The sequence below is a fragment of the Eptesicus fuscus genome, chromosome 18 (assembly GCF_027574615.1).
Source record: "Eptesicus fuscus isolate TK198812 chromosome 18, DD_ASM_mEF_20220401, whole genome shotgun sequence".
NCBI classification, from domain to species: Eukaryota; Metazoa; Chordata; class Mammalia; order Chiroptera; family Vespertilionidae; genus Eptesicus; species Eptesicus fuscus.
This window is the reverse complement of record NC_072490.1, coordinates 48,720,408-48,735,520: the sequence shown is the minus strand read 5'-3', so window position 1 is coordinate 48,735,520 and position 15,113 is coordinate 48,720,408. Positions and strand designations below refer to the sequence as shown.

The following is a 15,113-nucleotide window of genomic DNA, read 5'->3' as shown; positions in this document are numbered from 1 at the left end:
CAAGGGTTAAAGGCAAAGAGAGAATCTTAAAAGCAGCAAGAGAAAAGCAGTTAGTTACCTACCAGGGTGCACCCATATGACTGTCAGCTGATTTCTCAACAGAAACTTTGCAGGCTAGAAGGGAATGGCAAGAAATATTCAAAGTGATGAATAGCAAGGACCTATAACCAAGATTACTCTAACCAGTAAAGCTATCATTTAGAATTGAAGGTCAAATAAAGAGCTCCACAGATAAGAAAAAGCTAAAGGAGTTCATCATTACCAAACTAGAATGACATGAAATGTTGAAGGGTATTCTTTAAGAAGAGGAAGAAAAAAAGGTAAAAAAATATGAACAAAATGGCAATAAATACATATCTACCAACAACTGTATCTAAAAATCAAAATAAATGAACAAGTAATCAAAGAACAAAATAAACTGATGAAAGAGAACCAGAGGCAGGGAAACATGGAACAGACTGATGAATCTCAGAGGGAAAGAGGGAAGGGGGGCGGGAAGAGATTTGCCAAAGATCTTATTTGCATGTACGCATTACCTATGAACACAGACAATAGGGTGGTGAAGGCCTGGGGTGGGATCGGAACTGGGTGGAGGGGGGCAATAGGAGGAAAAATGGATGACATCTGTAATACTCTCAACAATAAATATTTATAAAATAAAGAATGGCTGGAGCACACGAAAGGACAGACAGTTGAGCTGGGGTGTCATCAAGCTTGGTGGTTGGTTGACTGTTTTGGGTCCTGCTTGCTTATAAATATTTCTCTAATAAATGTTTGTCTGTGTGACAAAATTTGGTACTAGATTCACTTTTATTGCCGCAACATTTAGGGGTAGTTTATACTGACCTTTCTCTAACTATGCATTAAACAGTTGCTTACTGAACAATGAACAAATATGCCCTCTTGGAACTTACATTCTACAAAAATACTTAGTAGTTTGTACTTAACCAAACTGGCCTAAGTCAGTTCACACTGTCCTACTCCGTCCTTCCAAGGCAGAAACATGTACATCCCAACAGAGAGCTTGTTCAGATGCCAATGGTTATAAAATACATCCTCTGATTCCCCTTATTCATGGATTTTATCAGAAGAATCGCTTAACTTGTAGAAAAAAATACAACAATGCACTTGAGGTTTGAGAATTTGAGCATTCAGATTTTTAAGGCTTCTAGGCTTTTTCAAATAATCTCTTGGGAAGGTCTTGCTTTCACACTGGTGCGCTCTGATCACATGCCTTTCCTCTCTCCCAATAATATAACTTTGTAATGCAGTGATAGCAAAATATGCTGCAAATGAATGAGTGACACGTTGCAAAAGAAACACAGGAAAAGTCAGTTCACAGAGCAGACCTCTCTAATTGCACCCAACAAAGAGAGGGTTGTGATAATGATACTACAAAAGTACCTGGGTATTTAGACAAGGGAGTCATTACCTTGAGCTGAAAATGATGGTGAACTGCTTCATTAAGTAAGTTTTGAGCTGGTTCTTTTTTATTTTATTTTATTTTTTATTTTTTTTAAATTTCTTTATTGATTAAGGTGTCACATATTTGTCCTCATCCCCCCATTCCCATCCCACCCCTCTCCCCACGCATGCCCCAATCCCCTGTTGAACTTAACCGTTGGATAGGCTTATATGCATGCATACAGGTTCTTTGGGTGAACTCTCCCCCTCCCCCCCACCCTCCCCCTACTCTCCCCTATCCTCCCTCTGAGGCCCGATAGTCCGATCGATGCCTCCTTGCTTCTGGTTCTGTTCTTGTTCCTCAGTCTATGTTGTTCATCATTTCCTCTAGATGAACGAGATCAAATGTCACTAGATATATACTAATAAGAACTGAATGTGAGACGAGCAATAATATTTATGCTGACAGGCAAATGAATCAATCTGTAGCGAGCTTCCCCCTGGACCAACAGTTCTTTTGAGACCCAATTTCGATGTCCAGTAGTTCCTTATGTGTACATGTCAGCACTGACCCCTCAGCTCTGGATGGTGGACAAATGGTGGTAATGGAGGTCCGACTCCCTCTGGTTTGGTCTCGGCCGAACCCAGGGGCACGGCGTCACCTGGACTAAGGGGCACGTGGCCTCACCCATACCCAAGGGGCGCGTGGTCTCACCCGGGCCTGGGACCCAGCCTCACCCGGATGGATCCAGGGGCGCACGGCCTCACCTGGACCCAGGATCTGGCTTCACCCGTACCCAGGGACACTTGGCCTCTCCCAGACCCAGGGGCACGTGGCCTCACCCGGGCTTAGTTGCACAAGGCCTCACCTGGATCCAGGGACATATGGTCTCTCCCGGACCCAGGGACGCTTGGCCTCTCCCAGACCCAGGGCCACTTGGGCTCACCCGGGCCTAGGTGCACGAGGCCTCATCCGGATCCAGGGACGCATGGTCTCACCCGGACCCAGGGACGCTTGGCCTCTCCCAGACCCAGGGGCACGTGGCCTCACCCGGGCCTAGGTTCACGAGGCCTCACCCGGATCCAGGGACACATGGTCTGACCCGGACCCAGGGGCGCTTGGCCTCTCCCAGACCCAGGGCCACTTGGGCTCACCCGGGCCTAGGTTCACGAGGCCTCACCCGGATCCAGGGACACATGGTCTCACCCAGACCCAGGAACGTTTGGCCACTCCCAGACCCAGGGCCACTTGGGCTCACCTGGGCCTAGGTGCACGAGGCCTCATCCGGATCCAGGGACACATGGTCTCACCCGGACCCAGGGACGCTTGGCCTCTCCCAGACCCAGGGCCACTTGGGCTCACCCGGGCCTAGGTGCACGAGGCCTCATCCGGATCCAGGGACGCATGGTCTCACCCGGACCCAGGGACGCTTGGCCTCTCCCAGACCCAGGGCCACTTGGGCTCACCCGGGCCTAGGTGCACGAGGCCTCACCCGGATCCTGGGACACATGGTCTCACCCGGACCCAGGGATGCTTGGCCTCTCCCAGACCCAGGGCCACTTGGGCTCACCCGGGCCTAGGTGCACGAGGCCTCACCCGGATCCAGGGACACATGGTCTCACCCGGACCCAGGGACGCTTGGCCTCTCTCAGACCCAGGGCCACTTGGGCTCACCCGGGCCTAGGTGCACGAGGCCTCACCCGGATCCAGGGACACATGGTCTCACCCGGACCCAGGGACGCTTGGCCTCTCCCAGACCCAGGGCCACTTGGGCTCACCCGGGCCTAGGTGCACGAGGCCTCACCCGGATCCAGGGACACATGGTCTCACCCAGACCCAGGTACGTTTGGCCACTCCCAGACCCAGGGCCACTTGGGCTCACCCGGGCCTAGGTGCACGAGGCCTCACCCAGATCCAGGGACGCATGGTCTCACCCAGACCCAGGGATGCTTGGCCTCTCCCAGACCCAGGGCCACTTGGGCTCACCCGGGCCTAGGTACACGAGGCCTCACCCGGATCCTGGGACACATGGTCTCACCCCGACCCAGGGATGCTTGGCCTCTCCCAGACCCAGGGCCACTTGGGCTCACCCGGGCCTAGGTGCACGAGGCCTCACCCGGATCCAGGGACACATGGTCTCGCCTGGACCCAGGGGTCTGTGGGCTCTCCCAGACCCAGGGGCGCTTGGCCTCGCCCGGGCACGGGATCCAGCGTCATCCGGGTCCAGGGGCACTTGGCCTCACCCGGACCCGGAGTCCGGCCTCACCTGGACCCAGGGGCATGTGGCCTCACCTAGACCCAGGGACGTGAGGCCTCACTTATACCCAGAGGCGTGTGACCACACCCGAGCCCAGAGGCGCGCAACCCCGCCCGCACCCGGGTCTCAGCGGGGCCCCGTCTTCCCGATCCCAATTCCTGCCGGTCAATCCCCACTCAGCAATTCTCCTGGCCATCCTTCCAGAGCTCCAGTATGGCTGCTGCAGAACTCGTCGGGCGGCGGCTCGGCGAAGCTCCGGTGCACCCGGTGCATGGCGGTGGGCCAGTCTGGCGTCGCTGCGTCGGCCCTTGGGTCTGCATCGGTGGCCGGTCGCCAAGCATGCGCACCTGGCCGCTTCCGGGGCGTTGAGATTCTTGACGGACTCAGAGGTCAGCAAGCGCAGAGTCTCCCACCCCATGTCTCATAGGGGCTCGTCTGTCCGTGCTTGGCTGCCAGTGGAGCCGTCCCCTCAGCCGGAGACCGCCGGGGGAACTGCGCCGAGCACGTTCCAGGCCGCTGTTGTATCGCCTGAGCCATAGTTCTTTTGTGTCGCCTGCGCTGTAGTTCTTAAAGTGTGGTCTTTGGGTCACTGGCATCAGGATCATCCCACATACCCCTCTTTTATTCTAGTTGTAGAGCATCTACTCAGCCAGCCCTATGGTGGTCTTGGATGGTGTCTGCTCTGCTCTCTTGTCGTAGTCTCAAAGTTGTTGTGGTAGGCAACAATCAGGCTTCCGCCCTATGCCTCCATCTTGGTCCTCCTTTGTATAGTTAAGTCTTGATTGTTGTTGGTGTCACTGGGGGGGCTCTCTTTGTCTATAAAGGAAGAGTTGCTGTGCAGGAGACACGTTTATGGGCCGGGTCTTGGTGCAGCAAAGCTTTGGCGCTCACTGAATATTCCCGTTGAATGTGTCCCTTATGCACGTGGTTGAAATCTGGTGTCATCTCCCACAGACCACTAGATGCCCTCGTTTCTGAGTCTCCAATGGGGTGTAGATCAGCTACTGCCTTAGGCACTCAGCAAGGATTACAGCAAAAACTGTAGTTTCTTCCTCCTGTCTGAGTGGCCCTGGAGCAGTCCGACTAGAACAGCAGATCATCTGGTCCGCTGCCAGAGGGCAGGCCACCCACATGCATAAGCCGTTGCTTGGGGCGCAGGTGTGCCTGCAAGACTTGCAGGGCAGGTCTTCAAAATGTGCGGGGCGGGTCCCAGGGCGAGGCGGGGTCTCAGGGCGCCAACAGGCCATGGTGCGGCGAGCCTCGATGGCTGTGAGTCTGGTCCTTCTGCCTTCCATGTATCTAAGTCCCCTCGTTCCGCACTCCAGCGCAGCAAACACTGATTGCTGGGCGCACCTCTGCAAGAGTCCCGCCTCTCCCCGCAGGCATCTGGGTCTCCCGGGGTTCGCCAGAAGATGGGTTTCAGGGTGATGGAGAGCTAATCTTCCTTAGGTTTGGAACAAAAGCCCCTTTCCCCCGCCACCAGCCAGACCCACGCACCTCCACACCTCATCCCCTCCGATTTCGCTGGGTGCGAGGCAACAGAACAGCCTTTAACCTCCGCCGCCATCTTTTTCAAACTTCTCAATTTGTACTTCTTAATCCCTTCATTTCAGTCAACTCTACTGAAGTCTAGCGCCGCCGGGAGGTGCACGGAAAGGGCGCCCGGGCCTCCGTCCGGTGCGCGGTGCGCGCGTCCCGCGGAACCAGGCGCGCGAGGGCCGCACGGCTGGGACGGGCGCTGGGCGGCCGCCGAGCTCCAGGCACCGCCATCGCCGTGTTCCGGACGTCGCCGCCGCGGCGTCCCCCCAATTTATACTTCTTAATCCCTTGAATTCAGTCAACTCTACTGAAGTCTAGCGCCGCCGGGAGGTGCACGGAGAGGGCGCCCGGGCCTCCGTCCGGTGTGTGGGGCGCGCGGCCCACGGCACCAGGCGCGTGGGGGCTGCGCGGCGGGGACGGGTGCTGGGAGGCCGCTGGGCTCCGGGCGCCGCCGCTGTGGCGGCGTCCCCAGCGTCCCGGGCCGGGCGGCCTGCGGGGGCAGCGGAGTTGCGAAAGTGAGTGAGTTTCCCAGGGTTTCGCCCGGAATGGGGTTTAGTGCAATCGGAGCCGGTGCTCAGCGCACTCCGGAGCCTTTATCTCCTTCCTGCCAGTGAACTCCGGCCAGGTCATCAGCCGCCCCCTCCTCTCCGGTTCCATCCTCCCCGCAGGCGCGTGTGCTCGTGTCTCCGCCCGTTTCTCCATACCTCAGGCTTTTACGGCTTCCCCAACTGTCCCCGTGGCCTTCTCCTTCCCCCCAGCTGTGGGCATTTCAGTCCACCAACTTTCCTGTGGTTCTGGACGATGTCCGTTCTGACCTCTAGTTGTATTTTTAAAATTGTTGTGCCCGGCTGCAGGTTAGGTGTTTAACCTATGCCGCCATCTTGGTTCTCCCTTGAGCTGGTTCTTAAACAGTGGGTAGGACTTGAATACACACTTACATTTGTTCATCTTTATTATAAAAAAGGTAAGTGGCCCTAGCTGGTTTGGCTCAGTGGATAGAGCAGTGGTCGGCAAACTCATTAGTCAACAGAGCCGAAGTTTGCCGACCACTGGGAGCAATGGCCCTCGGACTGGGTTTGATTCCAGTCAAGGGCATGCACCTCAATTGCAGGCTTGATCTCTGGCCCTGGTCAGGGTCCATGCGGAAGGCAACCAATCCATGTGTCTCTCTCTCACATCGATGTTTCTCCTCTCTCTGTCTCTCCCCCTCCCTTCCACTCTATCTAAAAAATATCCATGGAAAAATATCCTCGGGTGAGGATTAACAAAAACAAACAAAAAAAAGGTAAGAGATATGAAGTTGTTAATGTGCTTTTTATCAAAAGGGCCATTTGAGATAGTCACATATATAATAGAATGACTGCTCATTTCTCTAAAATAGGAAGAAAAACTCTTCTGAAAATCAAGATGGCGGGAAAAACGATGCATGGGATTACAATGCACTTGTTAAGGATGGTGAACATTAGATGAGACCAGCAAAAAGGGGATTAGCTAATGTTGGGGGGTGGGGTGGAAAGCAATTCATGAGCATAAGAAGGGCTTTTTAGTTGCATGTTAGCATGGAGGGTATTTTTGAGAAAATGGGATTTGCTAATAAATGAGGAAGAGTATGAAATTAATCAAGTTTTGGTAAGTGGCTGAAGTATTATATACCTTTTTTTCCTGTTCAACTCTAATAAAATAATGGAAATGAGAAATCTGTAAAATTTGGAAAAATTACAGACGGTATACAATGAAGTAGACTCACTTTTTGTAGGAGTATAAATTGGTAAAAATGGCATATTTCACAGAAATAGGACAAATATTCCAAAAATTTATATGGAACACAAAAAACCCTGAATAGCCTCTGCAACCTTGAGAAAGAACAAAGTTGGAGGGCTCACACTACCTAATATCAAATTATACTAGAAGACCACAGTAATCAAAAACCATGGTACCGGATAAAAACAGACCTATAGATCAATGGAATAAAAGAGATCTGGAGCCCAGAAATAAATCCAAATTAGTATTTGACAAAGGAGGCAAGAACAAACAATGGGGTTAAGACAGTCTATCCAATAAATGGTATTGGAAAAATTAGACTGATACATGCAAAAAAAAAAAAAAAAAGAAAAAAGAAAGAAACTAGACCACCTCATTATACCATATACAAAAATAAACTCAAAATAGATGGAAGGATTAATTATAAGTCTCAAAGCCACAAAAATCCTAGAAGAAAACAGTAAAACCTTACACATTTCTTGTAGCAATATTTTTTTCTGATATATCTTCTCTGGCAAGGGAACAAAAGAAAAAGTGAACAAAAGGGACTAAAACTAAAACGTTTTTTTTTTAAAAAAATATTTTTTTATTGATTTAAGAGAGAAAGGGAGAGAGATAGATCAATGATGAGAGAGAATCATTCATAGGCTGCCTCCTGCATGCTCCCCAATGGAAATCGAGCCGCAACCTGGGCATGTGTCCTGACCGGGAATCGAACCATGATCTCCTGGTTCATAGGTCAATGCTCAACTACTGAGCCAGGCTGACTGGGAAAACTAAAAAGGTTTTGCACAGCAAAGGTAACCATAAACAGTAAAAGACAACCCACTGAATGGGAGAACATATTTGTCAATGAAACTTCTGGTAAGGGGTTAATATCTAAAATTTATAAAGAGCTCAAACAACTCAACACCAAGAAAACAAACAATCCAATTAAAAAATGGGCAAAGGAACTAAATAGACACTTCTCCAAAGAGGACATAGAGATGGCCAGTAAACATATGAAAAGATGGTCAATATCACTAACCATTACAGAAATGCAAATTAAAATCACAATGAAATATCACCTCACACCTGTCAGAATGGCTATCATCAACAAATCAACAAACAAGTTGGAGGATGTGGAGAAAAGAAAACCCTTGTGAACTGCTGGTGGGAATGCAGGCGGGTGTAGCCACTGTGGAAAACAGTATGGGGTTTCCTCAAAAAATTAAAAATGGAGCTGCCTTATGACCCAGCCATTCCACTTCTGGGAATATATCCAAAGAAACCCAAAACACTGATTTGAAAGAATATATGCACCCCTGTGTTCACTGCATCACTTTTTACAATAGGCAAGATTTGGAAGCAATCAGTAGATGAATGGATAAAAAGGAAATGGCACATTTACACAATGAAATACTACACAGCCATAAAAAAGAAAAATCTTACCTTTTGTTACAGCATGGATGAACCTGGAGAGTATTATGCTAAGTTAAATAAGCCAGACAGAGAAAGACAAATACCATGATTTCACTTATATGTGGAATTTAGTAAACAAAATAAACAAAATTGGAACAGACTCATAGATACAGAAAGTAGACTGACAGGTGTGTGTTTGGGGGTTGGGAGACTGGGCGAAATAGGTGAAGGGATTAAGCAAACTAACAAACAAAAAACCTCATAGACACAGACAATAATATGGTGATTACTAAAGGGAACAGGAGGTGGGGAAGAAGAAGAGGGTAAAGAGGGGATAAATGGTGATGGAAGGAGACTACACTTTGGGTGGTGAACACACAATACAATATACTGTTGATGTATTTTAGAAATGTACACTTGAAACCATATGATTTTATTAACCAATGTAACCCCAATAAATTAAATAAAAAGAAAACTTTTTTGTGTATCAGTCAGGTTATACCACAGTGACTAACAACCCCGAAATGATGGTGGCTTAAAACAACAAATGTTAATTTCTCATTTATACCATGTGGTGTGGTGGGTCAGCTGAGGCTCTGTCCAGCATTGACCTCACTATTGGACTCAGGCTGTTTGGAGCAGCCACTATCTGGAATATTGCTGGTCACTGTGGTAGAAGATAAAGAATGATTTGGCAGGTTTCAATCTGGCAATTAAATGGCAATGACATATGTCCCTTGTACTCCCAATTTATTGGCCAAGTCACATGGCCCCTCTATAGGCAAGGAGGTGCAGTCCTATGAGGCCGTGGAAGACCGAAAACTGGAAATATTCTGGGACTGAACAGATGACTGCTTTGGGTCACAACTATTAAAAATAAAAAATGTTTATATCGTTGACACACAATTCCATTGTGAATTCATCCTAAGAAGATACTCCCATAAATTCCCAAACCTGTATGTTCATGGATTTTCCCTCCAGCATTGAAAACTAAAAAACCATCAATAGTGAAATGATTAAACAAATTATGGGATACTGACACATTAGAATTCTATAAAGTCATTAAAAAAGATGGATGTTTCAGATAAATTAAGTGACTTAAAATATTATAAAAGCTTATGCACAGAATGATACCAGATGTTAAACATCATTTATGTTAAAAAATTATGACTACATTCACACAGAGTAATGATAATACAAAGGTTTAATAATATTAACATAGCTCTGCTGGAGTGGCTCAGTTGGTTGATCATGATCCTGTCATCCTGTGTTGGGGGCGCTGAGCTACAGAACTACTGACCTGACCTGTGGGAATGACTGATGGTGTCTCCTGGTCACCTTAGGGAAAAGTATAACTCATGCGCTACAATATTTGTAGACAACACTATTTATCAGTCTGATCTGAGAATCACCGTGCAGTGCCTGGCATTAGCAATATATTACCACATAAAGAACAGAGATGCAAATACATCCAAGGACATTTTTGATGAGAGGATCCATCCTTTCACACAGAACACGGTTCAGGAGGAACTCTTTAAACACAATCCTGAACCTGAATTTATTTATTGGTTTATTCACCCTTTTTTTATTGCTATAAATGTAATGGCTGGATACACAATATCAACTTTGGTTTACATAGAAAGACTTTTAATTTATGCTGAAATTGACATTTGCCTAACTAACTGGAAAAGCAGTGTTTTGGGTGCCATTGTTCTTGCTTTCAGTACTGGCAGGATCTGGATATATGGAATTCGATATTCTGTGGAATCTTCAAGGGCATTACAGTCAAGGATTTAAAGAAGCCCTATTAGAGGAAAAAAATGGCTTATAATTTACAAAAAAAAAAAAAGCCTTCACAAGAGAAGACATGGGAAAAAATCCATCTGATTACAGAGGACAAGATGGAACACAGTGTGAATGCAAGAGCTTTAAAAGTTGATGTGGTTCTGTAGAAAGTACTCTTCTATATATTTACACTAAAATTCTTTTGTAAAAAAAAATGATACTAACATAGCTCTTGTTTCTTGAGCATTTACTATGATCAGGCATTATAGTAAATGTTAAATGTTTCATAAGCACGGTTTCCAGCTGAGGTAACAGGAATTACCACTCTCATTTTACAGATGAAGACTGTGAGGCTCAGAGAAGTTAAGTGACTTATCCAAGGTCACACAAACAAGCAGTTCTGCAGCTGGAGACCCAGGCTACCTCTAGGGGTGGGGGTTGCTGGTGGGACATAGCAGGGAGGAATTTTACAGTACATTTTATGGAGTTTAATAAGCTTGTATTTGTTTTTCATACAACAGCCTGTATTTCTTTTGCAAAGATAATTTTAAAATTAACTTTTTTTTTTTTAAAAGTGAAATGAAACAAGCAAAAACAAAAATAGAAATTGTGTACACAGTATGGAGATAGCCATGGATATATAGAAGTTGAGGATTCTTGGGAAGGAAAAAATCTACAAATGTACCAAGTATTTGAGTTTCAGTGGAGGTAGGAAGGAAATCTTATATCAAGTTGACTGAATGTCTAAAACAAAGACAGGGTGAGTATCCTGCCAGAGGCCCTGGGAGGAGGGGTCTCTCAGCGAGGTGGGGTGGCTGTCAAGGGGCTGTCAAGTGCTTCTGACAGCCTCCTGGAGGAAGCCTCGAAGGCCGTCTTGAGAATTCTTCTGAGAACTATGGATCGCTGAAAACAAGCAGCAGGGTTTGTTCAGAGTAACTCATGTCGGCAATTTGACAGCCCTTTAAAAAACAGAATTATTAGGTTGGTGAGTAAAAAAGTCAATATGGTCCTCTCATTGGGAGCTCAGCAGGGCTGTCTCAAGAATCCCTCCCATTTAATTTTTTCAAATGGGCTCCTGCTGGCAATATGGGCGTGGACTCAGAGATAGATGGAATACAGTTACTTACACATTCAAAGACACACTCTAAGGAAGTTCATCCCAGCCCTGTGTGTAACAGGGGGGAAACTGGAAACCATCTAAAGGTCACAAATTGGGGGTTCATTAAAATATTTTGAAATATCTATGTAATAGACTATTATGTACCTGTTTTAAATCATGGGCCAAAATTGCACCATGAATTAAGAATGATTTTTATAGTTTTAAGTGTTTAAAAAAAGTTAAAAGGTGAATATTTCACAACATGTGAAAATCCTATGAAATTCAAATTTGTGTCCATATATTTAAAAAAAAGTTTTTAACACAGCCATGCCAATTCAATGTATTGTCATCAGCTGCTTTTACACGGCAACGTAATTGTGGCAGGGACTGTGTGGTCCAAAAAGCCTAGAAGATTTACTATCAGGAGGGAGGGAGAGAGGGAAAGAGAGAGAGATAGACAGAGAAACATCAATTGGTTGCCTCCCTCATGAGCCCTAACTGGGGATGGAACTGGAAACCTGACTGGGAATCCAACCCGCAACCTTTTGGTGCACGGGATGATGCTCCAACCAACTGAGCCACACGGGTCAGGGTGACCTGGTTTATTCGTTTTGTTTCATGTTTTCATTTGTTTAGTTGTTGCAGATCATTCATTATACTAAAACCAAATAAGTTAGTTTTTTGTAATAGTTGGGTAGTACTTAGCCATTATCTTTTAAAAAATCAAACAATATGTAAGCATATACGATAGAGATGTTAGTCTCTGCTATTGGGATGGAAACTTCAGAGAACAGTGAAGTGACCTTAAAATGAGTGACCATTTCCTCCTTCCACTCCCAGCACAGTGCAGGCACAAGTAAGCCCTCAGTAAATTCCTTTTAATGAATGATTCTATGAATTTATATATTTGTAATATACTGTCTATGTGTGCTTTTTGGGTAGTTGTTTTGTTTTTATTTTTGTAACACAAAGAGGGAGAAAGGAGGCAAAGGAACAGGGCCCAACCACATCCCCACAACCACATCCCCACAACATGAGGCACATGTCTGTGAGGATTTATTTTGAAAAGATAATTTCAGGAAAAATCTCTGGACTGTCAATCTCAGTGCAAAGACCTTAAAATGAAAACCTCCCATCTGTTTGTCACACAGGGATCCAACAAGAGATATAAAACAAACCTGTTTGGAAAACGCCCCCTTAACACAAGGGGGAAGGCTCTACAGATGCATTCACATACAGAACCTTCCAGGAGTCAAGTTGGCTGCGACTTCACAAAATAAAAAACATCAAATAACATTTCCAATTAGAAATGCCAGCTTTAAAAATAAAAGACTTAATGCCCTGGCCAGTGTGACTTGGTTGGTTGGAGCGTGGTCCCCTACACCAAAAGGCTGCTGTTTCGATTCCCAGTCAGGGCACATACCCAGGATGCAGGTTCCATCCCCAGTCAGGGTGCATGTGGGAGGCAGCAGATCAATGTTTCTCTCTCACACTGATGTTTCTCTCTTTCTCCCTTCCTCTCTCAAAAGTCAATTTTAAAAAAAGGCCTTAACATAAAGAGAAGGGTCACAAATGCACAGGTGGGGGTCTCCCCAACACCTGCCTCTTTTTTCTGTTCTGAACAGACTCCTGGACTGGAGCAGACATGCAGCCTGTCGGGGGAGGGCTCGAGTTTCTGGAGGACCAGGGCCAGCTCACTGTTTGCCCGCCTGCCTGCCCGACTTCTTTGATGGCTGCCCTCTGCCTGTGCCTGGGATCCCGCCTCAGCCTCGCCCGGCACCCCCCATGGTCGGCCTTTCTGCTGCTGCTGCTGCTGCTGCAGGCCACCACCTCTTTGACCAAGTCAATGACCTAATCAGGGATGTGCAGGGACTGGATGGTGCTGCCCCATGTGCCCATTGTATGTCTCCCGTGTTTAAGCTCCGCTAACATGAGTGATTCTGAGCCGCCTTCAGCAGTGACAACAGGAGCATGCTGTGGGCAGGGGCCTGGCCCGCCAGTCACTTCCACTGCGGCCGCCCCGCTTCACCTCTACACGTGCTTTTCTCTACATGATGCTATGTGGGGTACATCAATATTGGACATGCGACGAGACAGAGCGTTTTCCTTCTTCCTTGGCCACAGAAAACTCACCCCTCTGCACAGGAGCCAAGGCCCTTGTAGTAACTCGCCTCCGTGTGGCTCCGATGTAGCCTCAGGCAGGAGGAGTGGATCACAGTCTCCAAGCGTTTCGTTAATCCGATTTAGGGGCGACCCACAGGCCGCGAGGCAGCAAAGCCAGCATGCAGCATTGCCTGGGCCCTCTGACTTAGAGGTAATTGTATTTTTGTGTGCTACGAGCCAAACCTTGCTGCTCTCCACCCTGCTCAGCCCCCCTTCTCGTTTCTATTTTCGGACTTGCTCCTTTGCCCTCCCTGCTGTCCCAGCTTTTTCCTGAGATGCTGTGCGTGTGGACGTCAGTAACACCGCGTCCGGGTGAGGGGCACTGTGCGTCGTCGTTTTTGTCTCAGATTTACGGGGTGTGCTGAGTAAGTTTGAGGCCCCCTGTTTTCCAGGTGAGGAAACAGGCACAGACAGTTAAATAACTGCCCAAGGAAGAGTCAGGCACCCACAGCAGCTCTCTAACCACTGGGCGAGGGTACCTTCCCAGTCGCCATCTTCCGCCTCCCACTCCCGCGCGATTCTCCCACTCCCGCGTGACCCTCCCACTCTCGCGTGATCCTCCCACTCTCGCGTGACCCTCCCACTCCCGCGTGATCCTCCCACTCCCGCGTGATCCTCCCACTCCCGCGTGATCCTCCCACTCCCAGCTGATCTCCGTTCCTCGCCGAGGCTCCTCAGTGGCCGCACGGAGCCCGGCCGGCCCGGGCTGGTAGGTAAGCTCGCTGAACGTGTGGACTGGAAACAAGTTCTCACGCTTCCCAGGGCTCCGTGCGCGGCTGCGCAGCACGCGCTTCCCTGGAAGGCTGGAGGGTGGGGTGGGGTGCACTTGAGCGGAACTTTTCTGGAGGGCAACTTGGCAATAGGCAGCAAAATGTTCTTACCTTTGGGCAACAGCAGTTTTACTTCCAGGAGTTTGTGTTAAGGAAATAACCATAGATGTGTGTGCAAAGATGTATATATGTTAATGCTCATTGCAGTGTTATGTAGGATAACGAAAAATGTGCAACAGCCTACATGCCTAACAATAAAGAATTAAATATAATACGATTCATTTCTTTGAGGGAACATTATGCAGCCAGGAAAAATATTATACTTAATCAGCAAGTGGGGAGAAGAAGAGACTGTTATTCCAGAGGTAGATCAGAAAGCTTCAATTGTGTTCCTGATGGTTTATTTCTTAAGCTGGGGGTGATGTATAGGGTATTTATATTATTTCTTATACCTCCTTGTATGTCTGGAAATATTGGGTAATTAACTGCAAAAGTAGATTTTAAAATTACGTTTAGAATGTTTAGTGGGGTGGAATAATAATAATAAAATATTACCCTTAAACAAACAGGCTGTATACTAATACTAATAAAACCCCAACGTTCTAAATCAGTGTCTATATATCGGCATAGAAGTAACACATTAAACTTTTAATTGTATTTATCCTTGGGCAGTATGATTACAGGTGATTTCTATTGCTACAGCGAACCAGTATTATTTTTATAAAAAGTAATACTTTAAAAATCTTTATTGTTGAAAGTATTACATATGTCTTACCCCCCCCCCCCCCCCCATTGAACCCTCTAGCCTTTTACATTTACCGGCTCTAATCCATGGTATTTTCTCCTTCATGTCTAACTTCTTAAGCAAGAAATTCTAGCACAATTTCCAGTTGGTCTCTTTCTTTGTATTTCTACATTCAATTTTTGCTAGAT

The 15,113-nt window shown here is 47.2% G+C and overlaps 1 pseudogene; it reads left to right on the top strand.

Moving 5' to 3' along the window:
- Positions 1-4,057: 4,057 nt before the first annotated feature.
- Positions 4,058-10,174, top strand: LOC103290447 (cyclin-Y-like protein 1; annotated as a pseudogene).
- Positions 10,175-15,113: the final 4,939 nt, after the last annotated feature.